Source organism: Bradysia coprophila, chromosome IV (genome assembly GCF_014529535.1).
Source record: "Bradysia coprophila strain Holo2 chromosome IV, BU_Bcop_v1, whole genome shotgun sequence".
Taxonomy (NCBI): Eukaryota; Metazoa; Arthropoda; class Insecta; order Diptera; family Sciaridae; genus Bradysia; species Bradysia coprophila.
This window is the reverse complement of record NC_050738.1, coordinates 6,929,287-6,953,367: the sequence shown is the minus strand read 5'-3', so window position 1 is coordinate 6,953,367 and position 24,081 is coordinate 6,929,287. Positions and strand designations below refer to the sequence as shown.

The 24,081-nt window shown below is 33.2% G+C and overlaps 1 long non-coding RNA gene across 1 annotated transcript; it reads left to right on the top strand.

The window, feature by feature from the left end:
* Positions 1-13,267: 13,267 nt before the first annotated feature.
* On the top strand, positions 13,268-13,787 carry LOC119066817. Its single transcript, XR_005085805.1, has 2 exons — positions 13,268-13,390; positions 13,505-13,787. It is a non-coding gene; the product is annotated as an uncharacterized LOC119066817 (long non-coding RNA).
* Positions 13,788-24,081: the final 10,294 nt, after the last annotated feature.

Sequence of the window (24,081 nt, the reverse complement as noted above, 5' to 3'; positions counted from 1 at the left end):
TACTCTCCCGTGATATTAAGGCAGTATCGAGGACAATAGCTAACAGAAAGAAAATTATTGAATTATGAACAAAAGTTTGAATATCCAGACACATCCACATCCACCAGTGACTTTGAGTCTGAATTCTAAGGGAAAAATCCAGACATCCAACGATATTGGCCTCATATTCAAACCGACGGCAAATCCGTTGCGACGCCGACAATCAAAATATCGCCGACAATAAACAAGAAAGGCGAACGACAATTGTACAACGAAAAAAGAAGCCATTAATTTATCTATATTTCAATTTAGTTACAAAACAACGAAAATATAAGAAAGAAGACGAAAAACAAACATAATAAAAACGTAAGCCATCGCCGGCACCCTTCGCATTGTTGAAGGAAGAAGCGAAAAAAAAAAATTGAAATAAAATTGTGGATAATATTATTATTCCGCCCTTGGTGGAGACGATGTCACAATATGCTTCGCGGATCGTTTCACCCCTTAAAAGCCATATTATAACGTGCACATTATTTACATGCACACAGTGAAAATATGGCGATGATATAAAAGGATATTCATTGGAAAACAGAGACAATTTTATATATGTGAATATATCCGTTCTTACCATTATCCCCGGCGAAAGGGACTCGCTTCATAATGATATTCATTTATGTGTTGTTTCATTCCATATTTCCATTGTATTTTCAATTTTATTATCCATCGAACACAAATATACGTTATAAGTTCACTCGTGCACATTATGACAAATATTCCTAATAAGAGGGTGGCACTTTTTATTATTATACTTGAGAGAGAGATGGGGGTGTATTATAAATGGCCATGTTGTTGGATTGTGGTGGTTCTTTTTTTCTGTTTGACCATAATTAATTAAACTCAATTTTTTATGTGTTTGCTAAAGTGGAGGGAGGAGGTGTACATAATTAGTTATCCATTGGAGTTGACGCATTAAATTATGGTCGATAAAATCAAATATTACTTTGAATGTATCATATGAATAAAACAAACAAGAGAAATACATTTTTTTCTTCTTGCTTCTCGCGTCTCAAATGGCGACAGAGAACGAACGCTTAAATAAGACGAATAATGTGAAAAATAAATAACATTAAAATAAAATCCATTTAATTATTATTAAAAACAACAAAGCCAACGTACAATACTTTTAACAAGGTATATAAAAGACGACTTCGGACAAATATTGCTTATTTACAACTGGCAGACTGTATTATTTGCTTCATCTCATACGTATAAGTAAAGTATATATTGTACAAAAGCACAATAAAGTTTACAAAGCCAATTATCACCGTACCATGCATGGGCTCCCATTTAGAAAATTGACTCTTAATCACTTGAGCAAATGATCATTGGAACAAGAATGAAGCTTGTTTTTGTTGTGTGGATATTGTTAAAGTTTTGTAGTTTGGTTTGGAAGCGAAAAATTATCGTTTTACACTGGGATGGGATATATAACACAGGTTATTAGATGTAAATTTGAAATGTACGCGCCATCCTATCTGTTTATTCTTATTTGTTATGCAATCATGTTAATTGGATTATTGATTGCTGTATGACTTACATGTCGTAGATGAATGTGGAACCATGTTGAACCTGAGAGAGAGCGAGAGAGAGAGAGAACATTCTAAAATGCATGTGGTAAACAAAATAATCCCAGTTTTGTCTGAAACTTTTACACCACACATGCCTCACTGTAACAACTCAACATTAAATAGCCTCAATACGAACAACACACACTCTACGGATAATAGCGGCAGAGTCAAAATGACCCAAAATTATATCGGCTAAATTTGAAGTTTTTGGACAAAATGATGTATGGACGACTTGTACATTATCAAAAATAAGGGGCACCTTCCATACATCACTTTTCGATTGGAACAGAGGTACCACCCGGAACCACCTGGAACCACTTGCAAAAATCAAGCAAAATTTCGACTCTGCCGCTATTATCCGTAGAGTGTGTGTTGTCTGTATTGAGGCTATTTACTCAACATGTATATCAAATCTAGCCAAATTTAGGGAAATCAGAAATAATATTCCATTACACTCGGAATGCACAGAATTTTAATAAAATGTTTTAAAAGTACTCGTGTGTGCAACTAAAAAAGCTTGCATCTAACCAATCAAATAAAAATTAAAGTTTCCCAAAAATAAGTTATGCGAACATTGTGCTCATGTAAGTATGATGCTTTTATTATACATGCCAGTGATATACATACATTGCCACTTATCCGCTTGATATTTCGGATGTTAGGTATATATGAAGTACACGTGCATGCAATTTTCGGTTGCATTTATGCAATTTAACTTTTATTAAAACTCTGATGGTGGATGATGGATGGAATATTTAGAAATTATTCGTTTCAATTTGGAAAAAAATGTTTTCAAGGATTTTAAATGATATTGTTCGTTGTTCATGCCTCACTTAATGTAAGGCGGAATAAAATCTTCATAAGAAGCATTCAATGTTTATTTAGTTGTGAAATGAGTGTTGGGATTGGTTACACAATTTTAGACTTCTCAGAGTTTTGGGAGTCATCGATATTCCCAGACAATAAAATGCTTAGTCCATGATATTTCGGCGAAAAATTTGATTTCACTAAGGCGTATTCAAATTTTGCTCCGAAATGTCATAGACTAGAAACACTTAATTCCGAGGGGTGACGCACTTTCATTTAATCCATTTAATCCATTAAATCCATTTAATCCATTTAATCCATTTAATCCACTTTACACCAAAAACTCCTAAAAGTGGATTTTTTTCGCTTTTTAACATTGTAGTATGAGTTGTAGTACGTGGTTTGATCAAAATCAACAATTTTTAAGACTTTTACAGTATTTTGTAAAATGAAGTTTTTTCGTATTTAATCCATTTAATCCAATTTTTATTCCATTTAATCCATTTAATCCATTTAATCCATTTAATCCATTTAATCCATTAAATCCATTTAATACCATTTAATCCATTTAATCCATTTAATCTAGAAGTGAGTTACCACTCGCTTAATTCACTGGGATCTCATTTGTAACTTTTAAAACTCTTAAAAAACTGTCAAATGTGTTTCTTTAAGAATGAATCAACTGCGTCTGAGTCATCACACTAAAAGACAAAAAACAAAAATCTATTCCTAAATCCCAACGATCGCTAAGAGGCAATTAGTAACCACTTAAAACGTATTATAGATACTTTTCATGAGTTCATTAAACTCGTGCTTTATTGGTAATAAAAGTGTCTACACATTTAAATGTTATAAAAAATGTCGTACCGGCTGTCGGCTCACGTCAATACCTTGCGGATGTTATACAAACTCGTCACACTCTTATGTGCTATGCTGCCTCCACACGGTGTAATTGTTCTACTCAAAATTTTTGAGTCAAAGCCTATACTATTAAAACAGATGAAGTGAACCCCAAGAACCTTAAAAACTGAATCTAATGTCAAGTTTTACAACCTGACAAATGTGCATAAAGTCTGTTACATCTTATGTTCAAAGCTAATTTTTGATACTAAATCTATTACTTCATTTAGTAAATGCTTCAATGGATATTTAACATATAATAACAGAATCAATGCTAAAATCGATTATTTTCGTCGTTGTTATCGATAACAGATGAGTAGCCGTTTTTTTTATAATACTGCCCCACATTCTGGTGACACACAGTCACGAGTAGCGGGTGTACTAACATAAAATTTTGTTATGTAGGCAATCACCAGCACTGCAAATGAGGTATCAATGGAAAGCTTAGATAAGGTACGTTACAACTAGCATGTTAGGTTCACAATAACCGTCATCAGTACTAGACCCCAGACCTGTCTGAATTTCACACGGATTTTGAAAGTTGGTGTTCTTAATGGCGTGCCCTGAAAGTACTTGACCTCAGCTTTCCAACGAGCCAACTCTCACCTGCATCACTCACATTTAGCGGCCAAAAAATGAGTCTAAAAGCACCCTTTCGCATCTTCAGAAACCTTCCACCAGCAACCAGGAGAAGAATTACGGCATGCTTTCTCTATTATCTTCTCTACCAAAATTACTAATACCGTAATTCTACTTCTCCGTTTATAAAGCTATTATTTCTATTACTTCTATTTTCATAATTTTCATTGATAAGTGTACAAACTATCAAAAATATCACCTCGCCACTTATGAAGAGACAATCTATGTCCTAGGAAATACATGGACCACGATTTGGTGAATGTTGAGCTCATTAACTTGTTACAGACGGAGAGCATATGGCCAGTATTATTATTGGGTCTATTACTTCCATCGATGAAAGTATTTTTAATCGGTTGATTTCAAATCTTGTACTTCAATTTTTTAACATGCATTTTACTATAATTACCGTATTACCGTATTTACTATCTGGGACCGTATTACCCAGAGCTTGTCATTATTTTTGTCGTCGTTATCGATAACAGATGAGACAGGGTAAGATAAAGATTATTGACAGGTCAGCTATGAACTCAGTATATCTAACACAAACCTAGGCCCAGGAAAAGAAGCGTTCTCAGCTAAGGATTCATGAAACTGGTAAGATTTTTTTCTTCTAAATTTACGAACAAATAAAAACACTTTGATCAGGCTGCATACAAGACTCTACACTATAGAGTCTACAGTATGACTAAAAGAAAATAAAGTGACACAAATTAGTCATCTACACACAAAAAAGAGTGTATTACATTAAATCGAATGACAATTCACTTTTAAAATACATTATTATGTTCGGATTAATTCATTTCACAAACAAATTATACCGGAGTGGAAGGTGTCATTCAAAAATATTAAATTCTCAGCGTGCTGGTAATATCATTAGCTTGATTTCTCATGGTTTTGTCTCGCCACTAAATGCAGCACATGGCATTTCGACAGATTTTTCTCATTCGAATTATTGCATTTTATTTCGAATATTTTTTTTGTTTATTTTCGGTTAATTTGGTCAGCACAAAATTGTACCATGACAAACGCATACTGCACCCTCTCGATGATATTGTCCTGAATGGGTGTAGAAGTTTTTATTTTCATTTTTTTATATTTATTCAAAATAATTTCAACGAAATATATATTTATCCATGTACGATATCCGCTTGAACGTACATCTACGTACGTACGTATAGTCAGCAGAAAACTCCCTAGTGTCATTAATCTTCCGAGATTTCATCCCTTATTGTGTGTGCATAGCACTGTTACAAGCATTATGGTACTTATTTGTTATACAAATTATGACACTCTCTTGTACAATAAAATTTTGTTGAGAAGTATGGTATTTTGTGTATATATATGATGTGACGTTGTATACATACATTATAGCGAATTATTATTGTCGAGATTTTAATACGGCGGAGGTTGCGTATCATTTATATTATTATTATTATTATTACCATCGCATATACACCATACATTGTGAATATCACCAGCAAATAAATTAATTGTTTCATCACATTTTGTCACTGTCATAAATCAAAATGTTGTTTGAAGAAAATATTTATATGTTGTGAAGTGTATTGTGAAAGTGGAAACGGTTGTACATGGCAGTGACTGGTGACGATGATTTTACAAGAATTGTCCCATAGAGCATTAACGTGGATATAAGTGCGTGCAATTTGAAGGGATTTTCTTGTCAAATTTTGATTTGATAAACGATTTTTATTTGTTTTTTCCATTTATAACACAAATAAAAAAAAACGTCTTAGCTCTCCGGAACATACGGAACCGTTTCTATTCCGATTCTCTAACGAAAAGTATAAAATTAAATAAATTTGTGGCCAATTGAAAAAACCCTTTTAATCAAATCCATTACAACAAAATAACACATTACCCAGCTGCTCTTTCGAATCGACTGAATAAATACAGAAAAAAATCTTTTTTTTTTATACTCCACTCCAGCTCCTCTCTATCTGTATCTTTTGATATCCACTTCAGAAATAATGTTTGGACACTTCAATTAATGAAAATCTAAAAATCGCATTGAATCGAACAACAACAATAGAAATATGGTCCCACATAAGCATCCCTCAAAAGCATCCTTACGAAAGCAGCCCATTTTTTTCTGCGCTCTCTTGTATCTCTGTCAATAACAACAATAAGGGCCATCGAGAATCACACACACAGAAAAAAGAGAATTTCGAATTAGAAAAAAAAAGTGCTCGGAAACCCCTAAGTACCTACAAAAATTGTACACACATATGGAAAGCTAGAGTTCGATATCGTTTTGCCATCATTTATGTAATACGTTTCACATATTAATGGGCATTATGTTCAATGTACGCATACAGCACATGATTCAGTTTTATCTGTGGCAGAGTGAGGTATACACAGTATCGAAAACTATAAAAAAAATTCGTTTTGTTTAATACATCCATATACCATACCTATAAATGCGTATAAAGTAGGGAACAATTGTGCTCAATTGAACTAAAATTGATTCGCAACAACAGATAAAAATTAGAATCAAAGTATAGGATGAGAACGGTCATTGTTTTCGGATTTTTAGATTGTTAAAGGTATTGAATGGAAACAAATAATCTCTGTTGTGTGTAATAGAACTATTTTGTGCGATGAATAAAGGTAGTTCGGATGATTTAACAACATGATCCGGTTTGATATTTATTTAAGACCGTCAAAATAGTTTTATTTGTTCGGTTTTTTGAATTGTAATTATTTCGATTTTGTTATTTATGAATTGTGTAACATGTGAGTTAGTTTTTCGGATGTTCAAAGAGCCATATCGTTGATTTGAGAAAAAAAAAAATTTAATCGATTATTCGTTAACAATACAATAAATTAAGGTATATGTTAGGCGGTGATCATCACAGCAATATAGCGATTTCGGTCAATAATGGTATGCACTGCACACTGGCAATATCAGACAACCTGTCATAGAAAACCTTTTTTTTTTAATAAAAGTAGGCCAACCAAATTGAAATTAATTCTTTGCTTTCATTCCGGAAGTCGAGAACTTTGGCCTACCTCCCGAAAATGGACAAGTATGGCTTATCTCAGAGGCGAGTGATTAATTGAGGCTTATCTTAAATAAGTAAAAATTCTGAATCATGTTCGGGCGTAAGTAAGCGAGAGTGACGCAAGTCCGTTACAACAAAAAATTTGAACACTAAACGTGTAGGCCCAAGGAATATATTTACAGTGACGTTTTGACTTCCCCCCTACAGAAAAAAAAAAGACACAAGTGACAGATGTTGAGGAGACAACTCTATTATTCAGAAGATTGGAAAAAAAGAAAATGAATTCTTAAATATGAAAGCCGACCCATTGCAATTTGTGACTCAATTTTTTTTGAACATTTTCTCATTCTCTTGTAAAATTTTTGAGCATGGGCGCACAATTTCAATGAAAGTGTAAAACAGGTGTGGTCTATTGTCCCCCCGGAGGACATAAAAATTAGATTTTCGTACTTAAACGCACTCATTTTCATATTATTTTGACATTTTCATTGCACAATGTGACATTTTATAAGTAAAGACATAAGGACCCGCGTCACTATCGATTTTATTAATGTCAGCTGCAGCTGATATCAGCAGTTTTCGTGAATCATTGCGACATTTCCACTTATAGAGGGTCTCTATTTTATTTAGGCTCTTCTGCAAAACCAATGAATTAATATATTCGTTGGAAAGATTTTTACAGACTCTGAGTCTGATATTTCATCTGTCAACGCAACGACCAAAAAATCAATAATTTCTGCTTATTGCGATCTTAAATAAGGTCGATGTTAGCGAAATTTAGACATGAATTTACCTCAGATGTTTTTCAGCTGTACCACTCACACAAACAAAGTCCCTTATACGTGTTTATATGATTTTGTGCCACCGAGAATTGAAATATTTCGAAAGCCTGAATCTCTTCGTTGGCAACCAGTTCGGTTTTTTGAAAAATTCCAGCTGTCAAAGTGCTGCTCTACAACTGATCGACGCCATAAAATCCAACTACAGAAAAGCATTCGTTGCAGTTATGTTTATCGATTTACGAAAAGCTTTCGACACTGTTGACCCGAAGCGATTAGTTCGCAAACTCAAACGATTGGGATTTTCAAACTCATCGGCTAAGCTTATGTTAAGCTATCTTCAGAATCGACGTACAGCAACGAGAATCGGCGACAACACGAGCAACCTCAAATCGGTCAATGTTGGCGTACCCCAAGGGTCTAAGATGGGACCATTGAATTTCATTATCTATATCAACGATTTAATGAATCTCGATCTGATTGGTCAACTGGTTCTGTATGCGGATGATGCTGCCCTGATCTATGCACTTGACACCCCACAAAGCCTGGAGAATGCAATGCAGCATGACATTGATTTGATTCACCAATGGCTATGCAGGAATGTGTTATCACTCAACGCTGGGAAAACGTGCTACGTGACGTTTGGTCGTGCGAAGAACATCGACAATATCCGAATCACCGTGGACGGAACCGTAATCGAACGAGTCAAGAAATACAAGTACTTGGGACTTGTCATTGATGAAGACCTGAACTTCCATTCCCATGTTAACCACATAAAAAAACAGATCACTCCGTTCATTTCGTTAATGTGGCGTAAAGGGAAATACATACCGATGGCGAAACGGAAACAATTGTACTTTGCATACGTTCAAAATCATCTGACGTACATGTTACCAATCTATGGAGACTGCGCTGGATACAAACTCAAGGAATTGCAAACCCTGCAGAATCGATGCATCAAAGCAATTTATCGATTGGACAGATACACGTCGACAACGTATCTGTACAGCACCAGCATGCTTCCGATGGCCGAACTTGCTGAATTCGAACGAATCGTTTCAATTCATAAACTTGTCAACTCGCTAACCAAGCACAATTTCCATTTCACCAACAATGGAGATGTACATGGTCGATCTACCAGAAGGAATTCACAGATCCACATATTTAACCAACATTCTTCCATCATGTCCGCAAATGCTGCGTTGTCAACTGCTTTGAGTGAATATAACTCTATTGATAGTGCAACTAGAAAACTGACGAACTTAAGAATGTTTAAAGCTAAAGTAAAACTGAAAATTATGAGTGATAGTGACAAATTTCGTGCAATTTCGCCCTACTATTTTATAAACTGATTATGCTGTGATATTATCTTTTTAACTTCTTTCTGTTATTTTTCATATGTTGATGCTTGTTTTTGTTTATTACTCTTCAAGAGACTGAATTTATTTATTTTTTTAAATCTTTTTTATTGTAGAAGAGTCAATTAACTTTTTATTTAAGTATTTTAACCTATTTATTGAGACTGCCTAGCCCTATTTATTAGACAAATATCAATCTAAAGATTTATGCTAAATTATGCCAAATGAAACCAATTAATCATTATCCAAACTATTATGCGAATTAATTAACGAGATCCAAACTGAATCAATAAAAAAAAACAATATTGTAAGACGACAAAGCCTAAATTGTATTCCACTCGGCACTTTAATTGGAATGATAAAAAATACAACTTTTCAAAAAAAAAAAAAAAAAATACGACTCTTTTCAGCACTCATTTTAGTGTTGTAAAGTGACTTATTTCAGCACCCGTTTGATGTGATATTACAACACTCAAAGCAGTGTTGATATGGAATTTGTATGAGTTGTTACAGTATTCGTTTGCGAAAATGCAAAGCAATATGATCGATCAAATTTGTAGAGTGATTGTTTACAATGAAAATTATGATTTTTTGTGCTCTTGTCTATTTCAATTCTCGGTTGGCACAAAGCATGATGTGTTACACGTATTGTAATGAGATTTTTTCAGCACACGACCCAATTTTCCCAAAAACTTGGGTCTAGTGCTGAAAAAATCAACATTACAATACTTGTAACACAACATACTATTACAATACTAGGGATAAAAGGATGAAAAGTATAGTTTTCATGTGAATTTTGTTGGTCCGAGGCGAAGTCGAGGTCAATAAATCAATAAATACACTAAAACGAGACTTTTCATTTTTATCCAGAATTATATAATGGTTTTCGACGCATGTAGCATGTAAATAACAATTACCACACGCGTGCGTGACGACGTATTTTGTTTATACTTTTGTTCACTCTCGTCGATAACTATAACATAATGCATGAAGTAAAAGATTTTGCTTAAATTTATTGAAAATAGTTAGAACAAAAGTGGCAAAAGATTCAACAATAATTATGAGTTGCATGATTCCCGTCTACGAAGTATTAAGGCCAAATAGAAATCATAAATTATTCAGCATTCAGAAGATTTACTTTGTTTTGACCACAAATGTTTTATTATGATCATGATCCCATCTCATAATAAGATTATAGTCGACGAGTGATTTTGTAGCTTTGTTAGACTTTATAAATAAATGAGTTGATTTATAAATTGTTCATTCAATCAAATCTTGGAGGGCTTGTTATTGAAAACAACTTCCGCGATAACCAAATGATTTTTAATTAAAAGCTTTTCATATTTTTCGAAAACGAGATTAGGCAAAAATATTGAATTATTGAAATTTTATTCTAAATATTTGTAAGGTTAAAATGCGACCTTACATAAATGAAGGCGAACTGATTACGTACCTGTAATGCTGATTCTTTACTGATATTTTGTACGGCTTACTTTAAGTTAAGCCATAACAATTTTCTTTGTGGAAAACCTTTCATCTGAAAAGCTTGAATAACTAAATGATCTATTCATTTCGACCAGATGCATCCCAGCTATTGTTCCGAACGAACATAAAGCACATTGCTTGCAAAACATTACCGCATATTGATGATGTCCTAACTCAATAATGCACTTTAATAAAGACCTCCGTGACATCTTATTCAGACACATATTGCAATTGTTCAATGAATGAACATTACTATCTTTTAGCCCCGAATGTACAAAACACATTTTTGTTCCTTTTGACGTTCGTCAAATATAAACAAAAACAGACCGTTTAGAACCTTTCAGAACACATGCTATAAAAGATAATAAAATCTGGGCTTGCCATAAAACGATCTCTAGTCCCTCTAGCCTATTCACCGTTTTATTTCAAAGGCCGAACATTTAAAAAACTGAAAAAGTCAACCATACCATTCTCGAATCGACAATGGAATTCTTATTGTTGAACGTAAATGTTTTGTACGAAATGCAAACATTTTTTTTTCTTCTCTCCACTAAATGTTACATTATGCAAACTCAGTTTGAGTGTGTGCTTCTTAGAATATGGCTGGACAGTTATTTTCTGTATAAAAAAGTATCTGCTTAAAAATGCAGGCGGATACAATCAACCTTGAAAAGGGATAAGCGAGTATTTATGATTTTATTGCCTCCTTACTTTATAACTCCCAATAAATTAAAGTAACAATATATTCGTATCATCGACAGAGAATTCATAAAAATTCAAATCTATCCCATCAACTTTACTTTTTACCATTTTGACTCTGAAAATAGGTCTGATATTAAATTTTATTGCTTCAAAACTATCGGAAACAAAATAATTTTTTCGGTCTAGAGTTATAGCAACGCATTAGACTCGCTACGTGCTGCATTTTGTTTTTTTAACTGGCCGAGGATATTAAGCAAGTCATATCTGTGGTTTATTTTATATGACATCAACACCTCCACTCGAGGGGCAGATATTTGTAAATCTTCTTGACAAATGATTTTAAGGATTTTCTATTGTTTTCCAAGGATTTTCAGAAGAATTTTTAATGATTTACAGGGAGAGAAAAGTAAGACTCGACATGCTTTCCGATTTGGGAGTTATTGTGGATTGTCATTGATTCCACAAGAATTTTGTTGGTCAAATGAAAATCTAGATTTCTATTTTTTATATTTTTTTAGGCTTCCGCACGCACGCAACGAGAACGAAATACTAAAACATAAAATCTAAATTTTCATTTGTTAAACAAATTTCGTGTGGAATAACAAACTACAACAACTCCCAAACCAGAAAACCTGTCGAATTTCACTTTCCTTTACTGTAATATAGTATTTCAAAGGATTTTGTACTTTTTTTTGATTTTATTGAGCCTTTTAAAGGATTTTCAATGATGCTGCGGATTTTCTTGAGGATTTTCTATTAATCTAAGAATTTTCTTTTGACTGACCTCCTGAATAGTTGCCCCCAGCTTCCAATCATGAATATTGTTGTCTATCGAAAAAATTGAAACTTCAATGACCCATTTCCAGTGAAATTTTTATATATGCCTAGAACCAATACCCTCTCTAGCAGCCAAACTTCGTTTTGACGCAGTCAAAATACCACCTTATTTTGACAAATGTGACTTTTTTTTGTAATAGAGTTGCCGTACCGCGCTCTTTTTCAAAGCAATATCGACATCAAGCGAAAAAGACAAATTTTAAACTTAATTTCATTTTTGCACACCAAAATCACTGAGCAACTCACAAGAAAAGACGTTACAACCATCGAACACCGAAAGAGTAACAGTAGACTTAATATTTTCAACACAAAATAGGACATCGCTGCTCATACTTCATTTAATTTATTTTTAAAAGTGTAAAATTTTCACACTACACAGTTTTACCACCTTAATTTTCCTAGTTTGGTTGCTAGAGATGGTACTGCTAGAACGGTATTCGACCCAAGAAACCAAAACCACTTTCGAAAATATCTTCGATGCTTCTGTGGCTAGTGGGAGTTAATCAAAAACCAAAAACATGTACTTTTCTTAAGAAATTTTCGTCAGGTAATTAGAAAGATCATTTCGTGATTTCGGAGCAAATAGAGCCAAATAATGGGGGTAAATGCGTGGTCTTTACATAAAATACGAAATGTTTATTGGTATGTGTTGGCAAATTGAACTATCAAAAGCGTCAACGCGTACAAGTATACATGTATCGGTGTAAAATCGTACGAAATGTGTATCTTCTCTTATGCAAACTGATGCTGGGGACACATTTTATCAATTCAATTCAATTTATTTATTCATTTAATGAATGCATAGCATAAGGTAAGTTGTCTTGTTTAACATACAATAGCTAGATGCAACAAGAAAATTTAAATTAATTTTTTTTTTTCAAAAATGAAAATTAACTCAAAAACTGAAACAAAAAACTTAAAACAAATCTACAAAAACGTTAACCCTCATACGAACGTAAGTCATCCTAGCTGTCATCTGTTATCGACAACGTCAGCAATAATAAATGACAAGGTCTGGCTAATGAGTTATTATATAGTAAAAAACATTCCCAAAACGAATGAAGTAAAAGATTTCTGAAATCAATCTCTGGAAATTTTCGATCAAATGAAGTAAAGTACTAAAGAATCTTCAAAGTGGCTGCAAGTTGTCCCGTCGAGTCAGCTAGGTTTGTTGTTAGATAACAATGCTGCGAGAATTGCTGTTGGTCTGCGTTTAGGATCCCAATTATGCGAGGAGTATAGGTGTGTCTGTGGTGAGTTAGTTAAAAAGGACGGTTTGCATGGATTATCATGCAAGCTTAAGACAGGGATAACGCCGCGACATGATTCTGTAAACAGAGAGTTTTCTCATGCTTTTTCTGCTGCAGATTTTCCAACTTTGTTACAGCCACCAGGAATTTCTAGAGATGACGGTAAAAGACCTGATGGTATGACTCTAATTCCGTGGAGTCATGGTAAATCTCTTTTATGGGATGTGACAGTGCGTGATACATTGGCTCCTTCATACATTGGTGAAACTTCTAAAAAAGCACGCTCAGTTGCAGAGAAAGCGGAGAGATTAAAGCATAATCATTATAGAAAACTTAAAGAAAATTATTTATTCACCCCGCTTGCTTTTGAATCTTTAGGTTGCATGGGCCCAGAAACAAAGAAATTTGTCACGAAATTAGGATCTTTGATGAAAAAAGCATCAGGGGAAAAGCGTTCAACAGATTATTTATTACAAAGAATTTCAATTGCTATTCAAAGAGGAAATGCAGCATGTATTCTTGGAACGTTGGGAAGGAATAGAGTGGACGATTTTTATTTATTGTAATTTCTGTTTTTTGAAAAGATCGATTTTTTACTGGCTGTGCAATTTGAGCAGTCTTTTTTTTCGCTTATCTTAAAATAAAAATGCATTTTATGAAGTAATAGTTTGAATAGTAAAACTGTTATATGCTTGCCGTCTGCGACAGGTTTTAAAAAAACGACGAAATGACAAAATGACGAAATGATAATATGCTACCAAACTATGCACTTTGACAGTAGAAGTCAGTGAGAAATCTTTTAAAGTCACGTATAGCTACTGTTCAAAGAATTTGAGCTCGTGAATTTCTTTAAATAGAAGCGAATTCTGCGTTTTTGCGACCGTAGTTCTCGTACGAAATACCAGTCTTGGTTTAGTTACTGTAAGGTTTTGGCTTCTAGAGGCTATGCGAAGCAATTATTCGTGCATTGAAACGGTCATCTGTTATCGACAACCACAAGTAAACAGTGCATTCTAGTTAGTTTAGTAAATCAAGAAATAGATTTTTGTATTTAGCGATAATTTAAACAAAAGAAGAAATAGATTAATTTTTATATTTCCTACGTTTTCCTGAATTCTCCGTTTTAAAAGGGTTAATTGGACAAACTCTGAAACTTTCTCTAATACAGTCGGAGAAATATAGATTTCGGATTTTTTTAGAGATATCATCGTTTCTCTAATTCTCTCAATAGCCATTTGAAATAACATGCGAAATGAGAGAATACAGAAAAACGTTGAAAACGATTATGTCTTTTAGAATCCAGAATTATATATTTCTCCGACTGTAATATTTGAAACCATCTTTTCAGTAGCTAGCGGAAAGTCAATCTTGGAGTCTCTTTCGACCACAGTCAAACTTTACAAGAAAAACATCTTTTTACAATAAAATTGAACTTTGGGTGATTGTCACTCAATAAGTGAAGTGAAGACTTAATTCTGTTGCGAGAAAAACATATACTACCATGAGTCAATTCAATTCACTTCTTCACTTTGGAAGTTGTAACCTATTCAGGAATTACCTTTTCCTATTGCAAACGTAAACATGCCAAGTGTTTCTACGTTCCATAATTACTCTTCATTTTCTTCTGATATGTTCAATATGCATGCAACCCCGTTCCCGTTGCTAAATGAGAAACTTCTACCAAATCCTCAGAATTCACATTTTTTACATCAAATCCAGACTATGATGTCTGCATGGCTGGAGAAATTACGGTATTTAAAATTCAACAGAGCGAAAAATATTTACGTGTGCATTCATCATAACCGTCAATCCAGAAAGTATTTACACTTAATGATTTTGTATCTGTATGCATTTCACTTTTAATTGATAGATGGAATGTTCTAAAAAGCATTCGAATCCGAAAATTGCAAATAAATGGTTAACGATGTCGGTTTAGCACAAATTCGGTTTCCTTTTAATTAAAAGAAGCTTTTGGCAGACATATTGCATCTGTTAGTACCCGCAATATTCTCGAGGTTTTTTTTTTTTTGAAGTGGCTTGTCTGAATGAAATTCACACAAAACGAATATTTACATAAAATTCCACCTTCTCTTTGAAAGTAGCCTCTTATTTCGTCACGCATTTTACACCATTCCTTTGAAAGCGCATTTTCTGAACTCGCTTTCATTAACCCAATCTAAAAACTCACAAAATAACCATAGCAAAAATTTCTTATGCAAAATCTATCTACCGTGATCCCGACAACAGTGAGAGCTGTTCTAGAAAAAAAAATCGTTTTTCGCATGAGATAATTCAAAAACTCGTCGCCTTTTTTCAATGCCAATTAGTGGGTTAGTAATTCTTCATACTACACTATTTACTCAGCATACGAGAGGCACTTCGGCTGTGCACATATTTCCTCATCTTCTTTTAACATCACACGTTTCCTCTGTGCATATCATGCATGGTGCGCACTTAAAAAAAAATTGAAGTCAACCAGCATGTGTGAAAAACTAATAAAGGAACACAGAAGACTGCTTTTTCTTTTCAACTCTGTTCACATTCAAGTCAACGCGTTTGCCAAGAAATTCAAAGGCACACAATCTTCTAGCTCGCGCCTAGCTAAGATATCTTTTGTTTGGCTGATGAAGAGCTCTGCCAGTTACAGAGAACAACCGCCATCCGGGCATTGACGACACAGAGACTTACAAAGTCTTAGACTCTGTTTCTCTTCAGAAAAAATAATTTGTTTGGTGAAAAAATGACGACAGGTTTCTTTATGGATATAGGCTAATTAAGTTTCAAATGAATTGTAAATATAATTTTTAAATTTATGAATTTTTATATCACCAGTTTCTCTCTTATCTGAAACAAAAATGTTAATTTACCCGTACACTGTACTCTTTTTTTCTTCAATAGAATTAAGTAATTTATAAATAGTTCAATTGTACAATTGTTTTTCACACAATTGTCTGATAAATATTTGTTCAGTTGGATTGTTTTTTTACTCATTTTCTTTTTCTTCAATTTTGAATAATCAAGACGTAAAGGTGGTTAATTTCGGCATTAAAAATAGAACCAAAAAATACAAGTCGGTTTCTATTTATATGTTCGTGTTACGTTCAGTGTACGATTTTTGATAAAAGACGTCAACTACGAGATGGATACGTCACTTTTCTCAATACACATTTTTTGCTTAAAAAACAATTTTTTTTTGTTCCATCAAATCATCGAATAAATTGAATCGAAAAATTGCAAAACGAGGTAATTTTTACAATTTTTTGTATTTCAGACATCTGGATATTTATAATTTTGTTGAATTATATTTTCCGTTAAGCCAGAAAGGATATAATCTTACGGAATTTACTTTCTTTTTCAATTGAAATAAAAACAGGGGCTTATACAAACAGGAAATGTTAAGTCTTCCGATTCAATAAAAAAAAGAGTGAGAGACAAAACTTAGCATTTGCCCATGAAAAATTGAGTGCAGCAACAAATTTCGATTACCTTTTTTATATCAAAAAAATAACATAAAATCGAAAATACTAAAGCCAATATAAATAAACCCGCAGTTTGTATGAATGGTTACAGGAAAAAGGTAGAAAATATTGTGCAAGGTACTTTAGCTTATTCTATAAATTGTTGTGGGTCCCTCTTTTCATTCAATGATTTTAATCTGAAAGCATATAATGGAAAAGGTAGCACTGGTTATTTGTTTACAGAAAAAAAATCAAAAATAAAATAAATTTCAATAGCTACAGGGTGTTGGAAACATTAGAAAACACGCCGCAATTTGATAACGTCATTATTTCTAATGCTTGACACACACGAGACATTCAGAACCCGTTTTCATTGACAGTTGCTGCAGTCACGATTTTGGATATACAACTTTCTAACTTCACTTGACAGAGTTTTAAATGTCCTGTGTGTGTGTTAATCGTTAGGAGTTGGTTTTATCCCCATCAAGAAATTTCCAAAGCTACCCAATGATAGATTAAAATTAATTCCTTCAGTATGTGTAGATGGAAGCACGGGGTTTTTAAATTAAGTTTGTCTATGTTGCCCTATAGGTTTGTTCCAAGGCCATATGAATTGTCAAATTTCATCCACAGAACCATAACCTCAACAATAATATCTGTGTAAATCGCGTAGGGGACGTTGCTCGATTTGTATGAAAAATCACGTAAGCGACGTTGCTGTGGATGAAATTGTCGTTGTTGGGGTTGTCAAAGTTCATGTTTACAGTTACTTGGAACAAACCTATTGCAATGTCAAATATAGATTTGTTCCAAAGCCATAAGAACTGTCAAATTTCATCCATAGATACACATAACCTCATCAATATTTGTATGTGAAATCGAGTAAGTTCTGTTGATGTGGATTAACTTGTTACATACGGCAAGCATATGACCATAATTCTGGTCATATCGGTAGCTGGTCTATTACTTCCATCGATCAAAGTATATTTAATTGGTTGATTTCAAATCTTGTACTTCAATTTTTTAACATTCATTTTACTATATAAGGGACCATAGTACAGAGAGCTTGTCACTGTTTTTGTCTTCGTTATCGTTAACAGATGAATATAGCGGTATGTAACAGGTTACGTATCCTGACTTTGTCAACATGTGACAACATTTGGCAACATGTACAAAAATAAACCCACCAGAAACCGCTGACCATGAACTTGCCAAAGGAGATTTCATGAACAAATTCCATTATCTATTCCAGCATCAAGCTTTATAAAAATGAGTTGTTGTTCGGAGGCCTTTTCTATTGGTTTGTCTCCAGGGCAACAATAAACGTTCTTGTTCACAATTCTACCAATCATTTTGTTCTTCCTACGACCTATACGATCCTAAGCATGCGTCCTGACACGCATAATGTTGTATGTGCGAAACAGCTAATGCAAACTTTGATACGAATTCGGTTGACATTATCGGTATTCAATAATATTAAAGCAGAAAAAAATCCACAAAAACCGAGACAATCTCCCTAACATGCTAACATTCTATCTCACCGGTTAAGAAACAACGTCAAAATATCTCCATGTCGATGGCATTTTACAAATTTATTACCAAAAAATATAAATTTTGGAAATCCGTAGGAGAGCACTTTAATGCAACCTAGCCGAAATTCAAGTCCATTATGCTACTAAATTTATAAATAGAAAAATCTACCCCAAAAATCTTATCAACACAAACTCTTTATGCAGATCGAATTTCAATATGTTCACTTTACTCGACACAGTGTACATTTACATTTATGTAAAGGAATGATGGTGGAAGCATTTATAGTCAAACAATGGCTAACGTACTGGACGTACTGTACATTCACTGTGCATGATAAACTTCCTTGGCGTTCTGAAATTTGTACATTGACGTTTAACGTACGGATTCTTATTGGTATTTTCGAGATAAGAAAATATTTCGAATTTGTAGTAGTCTTTCACAGGCAAAGGCAAGTGATGCAAGAATTAACCAGGATCTATTACTTTCTTTGTTGCAATTTATTCTTAAAAATTGATCCGAAATATTTTACTTCATTTGTTTAAACATACAAATATGATAGCGTGTTAACTGTAAACCATCGCTTGTTTGTGTCGCTGTCGGTAAGAGATGATATATCCGAGTTGGGCACATTAATTATTATCCCCTCTATCAGATAGAAGTCTCGAAAATCAATGCTTCAAAATTCTTTCTCGTTACAACAATGTTCACTAAGACCATAGCGATTTCACTACGTCTTACAGAAATAACAATCTACACTTCAGTCAAGTGAGTACAAATTGATTTGATAGCATCGATTGATGTCTACCGCCTTATTAATTTGCAATAAACAAAGTAATTACGCTAAGACCATTTATAGTTTTCTGACCACTCTTATGAAATTAGTCACATGAAAAATAAACAACCACAAAAGAGTGTTGGTCTTATGTATTAATGAAGAAAAAAAATTGACATTTATGTCACGTGTCTGGCATCATTTATCCATTGTACGTTCAAGAATAGTACAGTACATAAAACTGGCAAGCACATAACATTATACAAAAATAAAAAACAAATTCAAATAAATGTTTCTTTATTTGAAAGGAACCCATTCAACTCACTTCAAACAAGAGAACGATAATTAATATTATGCAGTCTTTGTTAATTTTAATGAATGCCAGAAAGGAAAGGCCATTATTATCCATGTTAAAATTGTGTTTTAAGTACACATACAATGTTTGTTGGTTGGTTTTACACTATTTATGAAAAGTGTTTCAAGTTATATTCACTCATTCATTCCATTTTTCATGTATTATTATAAGGTAACCTGACTTTGAAAATGGAAGGAAAATTTTGAACGGAATAGGAACAATGCTGTATGGTGGGTGAGTTGTTGGGATGGAAACTAGTGAGAGTAGTGTAGTGATGCATTTGGAAGGGTTAGTGTTACCATGCCAATTAGAGTTCACCGCTTCCTTTAACTAACCGTTCCATCGATTTTTGTTTATAACTATGGTTATAATTGCAAATAGAATTATTCTGTACGAAGCCATGCAAGAGCCAACTTCATTTTTCTCATCATAATGGATACATTCGTAACAATAAACAATGAAATATTTTTGAGAAATTTTTCTGATTTTATTTATGGCAGTATTTAATCAGGCGAAAAAATTAGGACGAGAACATAATAAACATGTCATAACAGAACAATAGGATAACTTTGGGTCCATGGTGTTTTTTGTATGCTTCTTCTCTCTGTCGAAAATATCAGTTTATACTTTATGACGTCGTATTTCATAATTTTCTTTTGTGCACAACAATATTTCTTTATATTTCGAATTATTATTTTCTGTTTCGCTTTAACGTATTATTAAGCTATTTACCATTATTTGATTATGAAAGTTTGTTTGAGATTTAAATTTACTTTTATCTTCTATTAGAATAGTAAGGCGCAATATTGACGTCGGGAATGTATTATAACGACGACTGTTCAATATTTTACGCTAATTTAATTTTTAGAAGAAAGACTAAGCACCAATTATTATGTAAAATTATTATGCGGGGTACAGTTGCATTAAGTAAAATAATAGAATTCAGTGAAGTCATTTTCCCTTGACTATAGTCCAGAGAAATGTGTCAATCCATTCGCTTTACGTTTTCTTTATCTCACTTTGATTTACCAAAAATTAGGACGGTGATTTACCGGGATCTCCCGAGCTAAATGATTATAATTCATTGAGTTATTCACTAAGTTACGATGTTTGATTTGGTTAATCAATGATAAATCAATGGTTAATCACTTGTTAATCATGGTAAATTACTGACAAACCAGGTTATAGTGACCAAACCTTCGATCTCAGCATGAGAAAATGTCCTACTATTTTTTTTGGAAAATGAAAAATCGCTTTTCCAGTCCAGAAGATTTATAGAAAAACTTTAACAGTATATTCTCATCTTATCCCCAAAATTATTATTTTTAAATGAAATCTTGCCGATACCTTCATTTCATGAATAGACATTGCTTGAAGTTTGTTGATCCGAGGCGTAACCGAGGTCAAAAACCACGCGAATAATAATGCAGCATTGGTGCAGAAGCATGTAAAAAAGTTTTCTCAAAAAGTGAAAAAATCATAAATTTTGAGGTTACTTCACACAATCGAACTTCAGAACTTTCTGTAGTTAGTTACAGTGAACGACATCTCAAATGTCTCACTGTCATTTTTTTCAGAGAATGTTATTGTGAATTTGCAATGACACAATAAAATTCTCAGAAAAATTTGACAGTGAGACATTTGAGATGTCGTTCACTGTATCAACGTTTAAAACGTTTTTAGCATTAACATAACGAACATAAAGTCGTCTTGTGGAATATGAGCGATTGAATAGATCATTCTCATGTGCATTTGATATGTGTAATTTGATATGTTGTGGTTTTCACAAAGCTAACCTATCCTCAAACTTTGAAAAGTTTATATGAAATTTTATATTTTAGAGGGTAGCTGTGTGAAAATGAAATGACAGTTAAATGCATAATATCAAATACATTTGACATATGACTTAGTGAATTTTCACGAATTCTAAAATCCAGCGAAATTAATCACTAAATATTAATCTTGAGTCCCAAATCTGCTCTGACAAATTGTTGGAAATATTGTTGGAAAATCTCAGTTCTCAGAACCGTGTAAATCTGTAAACATCCTGTTACTGTATTGAGTAGAGATTTATGATGTTACTTTAAAATATAGTAGTTTAACGGGTCAATATTTGAGAAAAGACGTCCATTGCCGCCATTCTTCATTCGAAAAACAATTGTTCTATGAAATGGAGATATTGGAAGGGGAAGGAAGAATTTTTGATAAATTTTGTCTACTTCATGAGATATTTTACTTTTTGCCATAAAAACAGTTTTTCCTGCCACAATTTTCAAAAAAGAAGAAAATTATTTCCATATTTTTTCATGAAAATATACTTACTGGAAAAAATGCACGAAATCAAACGAACGAAGTGATTTTATACACAGCACACTAATAATAAAATATTAATAGACATCATAGACATTGATATTGCAAAATGAATATAGTCCCATATTTTGAGGTTATGTACATTGGCCTTTAATGCAGAAGTGAATGTACACTGCAAGCATATGATCAAGTATTATTATCGGGTCTATTACTTCCATCGATAAAAGTATATTTAATCGATTGATTAATCTTGCACTTCAATTTTTTTTTTAACATTAATACAGAGGCCTATATTATCCAGAGCTTGTCATTATTTTTGTTATCCTTGTCGATAACAGATGACAAGAATTCGATCGTCGACGGATGCAAATCTTTTCGACATAGATAAGATAGACTCTTTTCTAGAATTTGTTCTATGTCTTACGTTTTCGTCAGATGACTTTTCTGCTTGTTAACTCAATGAACTATAGACCTGGTCTGAATCTAGACACAAGGTAATGATTCCATCTAGTGAGTTTCTTTTGATAAATCTACTAAATCACTGAAACGGTTTCTATACAACCATTTAATTTGACTGTTTTGATCATGCTTATAAGAAGAATTAAACAAACCAATAACAATCATCTCTTTATCGCAGCTGACTTGAAAAAAAAATATTCGTAAAACACTCATATTAGCAATCAACTATAACCCACAAACTGTATAACATACCCACAAAAAAAATTGTAATAATGAACAATTCACATCCACTGTGTTCGCTGTTGTTTGCCGTTTAAATTGTAGCTCTATCCTCCGCGAGAATCATTTATTTACTCAACTAATTTATGGAATAAAAAAAAGAGAATAATGTTTTTCAGAAGACAAATTACCAACAATTTTTGTCAGTGTTTCCACTAAACAAAAAGCACGATTTATTGTTCTTTCATTTTAGACCACTTATCCGAAATGTTTAACTTGGTTCTATATGATGGCGATATGATGTGTTGATTTTACGTATTATGAGGAAACGGAAAATACAGAAACGTAATAATATTGAGAATGTGAAAATTTATTGAATCAACAGTTAGAAGAAGAGCCACATTGTAATTGCGATCATTTAACGATGATCAGTTACTCGTAATGATCGTTCAATTGAAATAAATTTGCTGGTTTGATTACGTTTTATCTGATTGGTTCTCGACTCGCAAATTTTCTCATATTGCACAAATTATGTTAATAACCGCAGCCGTACGTGCTAAACTTAGTTTTTCATATGAATAACCGATCACCTGACTTAGACTGTCGTAATTCTATAAACAATAAAATTAAATACTTTCGAGTTTTATTTATCTCTCGTCGGGGACTTGTTTAAACCGAAAATGTGCTTTCGTTATATGACCTTGAACGACAAATATTTTGTGTGTGTGTAAATTAACTGAATAACACTTACACGTCTGTTTTACTATACACTACGTTAGTAACCTAATTTCTTCCGACTTTCAATAAAACATCCATGATCACCTGAATTACCAGACATTTCGTTTTCTGTTTTCTATCAAACTCTCCGGGCATGTTAAAAGTTTAGAGCATGTTTTTGAGCATATTTCATATAAATTTGTTTTAATTTAATTCAGGAAATTAAACGTATTGTATACGCGATCTTATCGCAATCGCATGTTATTTTACTCAAATCGAATTTCATTTATAGTGTTGTTCGGCTTCAACTGCAGTCGTATTTTAAACACATTTGTGTGGATGTATTCGTTCGCTCAAAGTTATGGCGGAGCGTGGAAATGATAACATAAAATTGGTTTAGATTTTTCAACAAAGAAATGAGTATAAAGAGAAGCTTCCTGTTAGTCATTGACATTATGGGCAGTATAACACAGAGTTTGTTGGAATAAAATAAGAATTGGCCATAACATTGAACTAACTTATTCACAAATTTTCTCACGGTTTTGGCATACGACAAGCAGAACAATACCACAATTATCGAATCTGTCACTTCCTGTAAACAAAAACCAGTTTTTCGCATTTTTTGGCCGCAAGACAACAAGGCACCGAACTGTCTCATTAGGACATTGTTTGTTGTGTCATGTGGGATATATTCCTCGCCTTCGGCTCGAAATACAACCTTCCCCCACCCTTCAAGAAAAAATGTCCTAACGAGAAAGTAATGTACTATTTTTGATCAATTGTGTCTATCCGACGCATTACCTAACCAGTAACCACGATAAGAAAAAGGGTAAGAACTTGAAATATCAGCACGAATCAAATCGATTGGTTT